The sequence below is a fragment of the Egretta garzetta genome, unplaced genomic scaffold, assembly GCF_000687185.1.
Source record: "Egretta garzetta isolate BGI_Z169 unplaced genomic scaffold, ASM68718v1 scaffold357, whole genome shotgun sequence".
In the NCBI taxonomy this organism is placed as follows: domain Eukaryota; kingdom Metazoa; phylum Chordata; class Aves; order Pelecaniformes; family Ardeidae; genus Egretta; species Egretta garzetta.
Window position 1 is genome coordinate 636,044 of NW_009260335.1, and position 4,005 is coordinate 640,048.

Consider the following 4,005-nt stretch of genomic DNA (forward strand, 5'->3'; position numbering starts at 1 on the left):
GTATACTCCAACTCAGCTACAGTAGATTTATTTGTATATTGTATACATGTGTTTGAAGTGTTTATCTGACATTATTTACACTACACCAAGATCTGAAAATATCCTTCTTTTGCAGGATTTTCTTTACAAAAAAAAAAAAAAGGGATATTCATCTCCTCTGAAAATGTTTTGCTTTCTCTATCCATTCTGGTCAACTGTCTATAGTAGAAGGTGACATGCTCCCCACAGTGAATAAATCTTATAAATTATCACATTCAAATCCTTTCTCCATTTCTCAATAAAATTACTCAGCTTATATGTCACGAAGATGAGAGCGCAACAGAGGGGAAATCCAGGCCTTGCAGCTTCAACTGTTTTACTGAACTTCTGATGCACATGCAATTAAACTTATGTATTCCTAAAGATTTTCCCATCAGAAAACATCTTCTGTAAATTAGCCAGGCCACAGAGAACTGTCCCTCAGTTTTCTCATGGAAAATCTGCAGCCTGTAGATTACTCACCAAAACACTATATAAGGACATTTATCAATTTATTTATATTTCCTCCACCACCAGGAAGTTTGAAGCTCTGTCAAGTGCCTTGAAACAGACTTTCTCTTCATTCCTTAATATTTCGTAGAAAACAACAACAAAAAAGTTTGTTTTGTTTTTTTAATATTGAAGTGTTTTCTCTATTAGTTTTCATTTTCATTTTTTCATTGTTTGTACATTCATGAAAAAAGAATTTTCATGGAAATGTTGCCTGTAAAAATTAGTTTTCCCTTGAAAGCAGTGAGATCTCATTCTTATCTCTTGCAGAACTGAAGCAACAAGCAATACTTCTGAAAATGTAATAATTTTCCAAAGTATTTGTACAAAATTACTCATAAATTGAGTACTATAACCAAAGTACAAACTCACATAATGAAATCCAGTTTTATCACTTTCAAAATAGCTGGGAAAAAAAGAAAGCAGAAAGCTTAGCTTTATTGCAATAAATTTTCAGAGATATCATATGGCTGCTAGTGTGAAATTAGCTGCTGTATCAGCCTGAGCTCTTAGTCTTTGCAGTACGCTTCTCAACTCAGCATATTCATCCATATGGTGATCGCTGTTGCCAAAACACATTTTATTCTTTTTTTGTCAATATTTACACACACTCTTATTTTTCTACTCAACTGTTACTCACATTATGTTCTACTGAACTTCACTTCTTTTTGCTGTAATTTTGAGGGAATGAAAAATACTCCCCAAAAGTACTCATATTCCCAGTGAAATGTCTGCTTGGCCATTGACTTAGATGCAGGGTGAGGGCAGGCAGGTTGCAGCACTCACACCCAGTGGCAATAATGGTTTCATCCTGCCTGCATTCCTGTCCTGTGCGTTGGCAGAGTGGATTAACTACCTCCATAGGCTGAAGTACCTCCTGGCAGATGTTGTAAATTACTTTTTCTGTCAACGTTACGGTCATGATAACAATCCATTCAAAGGATGCTGGAAGTTGAGTTTTGTCTTGTTGCTGAAGGAGAAGCAAGAGGAGAAGAGAACCACAAAGCAGTTATTTCTGCAAATGCAACAGTCTCCCTTCATAAACAGATACCATGCTTAAGACCAGTATAAATGTATGTCAAAGGCATTCAAGCAACTTCAGGTTCCCCAAAAGTACCATAGAACTACTTTTGCAGAAGTGAAGTCTCAATGTGCAGCCTTTCATACATTGTTTGCCTTGCATGAAATACATTCTTTACAAACATGTCCTTTACAAACAATCAAGCCTATGATGCTACATTTTTTTGTTAATACGGTGTTCCTTGTTAACCAAGCATGGGCCACTCCTGTCCATTAATACATATTGTAAGTTTTCTCACCAGCTATTGATTTCTGATACAAACAGCAACTTTGAGGAATCCAGTGAAGAAAATTGTTTCTAAGTACTCACACTGTCATCTTTATTTATACTCTAAACATATAGCAAACTTCTCAATCCAAATGAGAATAGCTTCAAATTTACTTACTCGATAGGGCTGAATGGCTCCAAATTTCTGTTCTGTAGAAAGCCTTGTTTGCCTTAAAAAAAGCTGCCCAGTGCTGGCCAAAGGCCTTGCAGCCCTCAGTGCTGCAGGTCCATCTGCCAGCAGGGAACCTGGCTTACCTGTCTGAGTTTTTTCTGAAGCCATTGCAAGAAAGAAAATATAAAAAAAACAGGTCAGTAAAAAAAGAAAACTGTAGCCTTGTTCATAGCATTTCTCATCCTTCTAAATATCTAAAATATGGACTTAAAACAAAAGACGATATCAGATCAGTAAGTCAAAACATAAGTTCAAATTAACCAGAAAAAAAATCATTCCTTCTATTCCACCTTACATCCTGATTCATTACCAAAACCATTAAAATTTTCTTTGAACTGCTAGATTAATAAAAATAAAATTCCCCTTTATCAGAAATAAGCAGGTATAACCAATACACACATCTTATGTTGACTCCCTGCAAAGAGAAAATTTCATTTCTAATAAATGCTTAACATCTTGGTGAACAGCTCTGTTTTGCAGGACAATGTATAGCTGTTTGAACATCAATTGTATAATGAAATTTGTACGTCAATGGAATTAATTGATAGGGCAGACAATGAGTAAGACACTACTTCAGGAGGAAATTATTCTTTTTCTTTAAATAAAGAAGCTTGTTTTACAACTGTTAGTATATTCTGTCTAGTACTGATATTAGAAATCCCATTTGCAGGGTCCTGTCCCAGTTATGGTTTGGGTAATGAGGACCTCTTCTGGGAGATAAGAGAATAATATATCAGACACAGTTTTTCTATCCTTTTAAATGTCTTGTCTTTGTCACTTCAAATGGCCTAGTAGGTCATTTGACACTTTGGAGGCTTTTCCTATTCCATTTCATGTCTCTCTCTAATTCTACTCCACCCTCAGTTGGAGTCTCTCAGAGACACATTTCATAAAAGTTAACTGTAAAATAAATATTTGTCATAGATATCAGTACACTGTCAATTCTAGTTTTCTTTGAAAATAATCCATCACGAAATTCTTCAGTGAATAAGGACCCAATCCTTTGTTTTAATCTCTCAATGAGTGAAAATACAATAAGCTTCAAAAGAGCAGGTGAATGGTCTCCTAATCTGTGTTTAATAAATCATCACAGGATGTGACTGTAAAAAGGCCTGATCTCTTTTGAAGATCTCAACACACTTTGTAAAGATCTTCAGAAGTTCTTGGAGAGGTCTGAGTATATTTTAACTTAGGAGCCTCTATATTCATCTGTGTATGACTTGTACTATCAATGCCCTTCTTTCTCAGCTCAAGTTGTAAGTATTACAGCTTGATTTAGTTAAAAAAGGAGAGCACATTTACAGCTGAATACTGCCAAGGTGAAAGACAGGTCCTTCTTAAAATGAATGTGTTGAAATAATTACTGGTGAACTTTGCAAAACTCCGAGGGTCACTGTGATCATACCCTGACAATAATGAATGAGAGTACAAAAGTGAACAGTATGACACAATTGGATTGCCTTCTTTGGTACTGAGATTCTTTCTTAATTAGAGAACTCACAAGGCTCTAACACGTAATTACTTTCTTTATCTTCAATAATGTAAAGCAGATATCTGACACATATATTTTGTTGCTTATCATTGGTGAAAAGTACAATCAGATGTCCTGTACAGACTAAAAGTTCTTGGTAGTTCAATGAGCAGCAGCACAGCTGCTTGACAGAAAGTTCGTCACATGTGAGAGTTTATGTTGTAAATCTTGCTTACAAGTGATTGAAAAACAGAACATGCAGCCACTGTTTATGCCCTCTCATTTGTCAATTACCAGACACCTTTACACTGGACTTAGCTCTCATCTGATACAAGGTAGCTCAACTCAGTGAAGCTGAACAGACCCCTGCCAACAAACACCTGGCACAATAGGTTCAACTGGCTGACTGGTCACTAGCAGCACTCTTCAAGTCCTCTAAGTGCTTGTCTCCGTGTGGGGGCCTTCTCTCTAGCTCTGTACATCTTG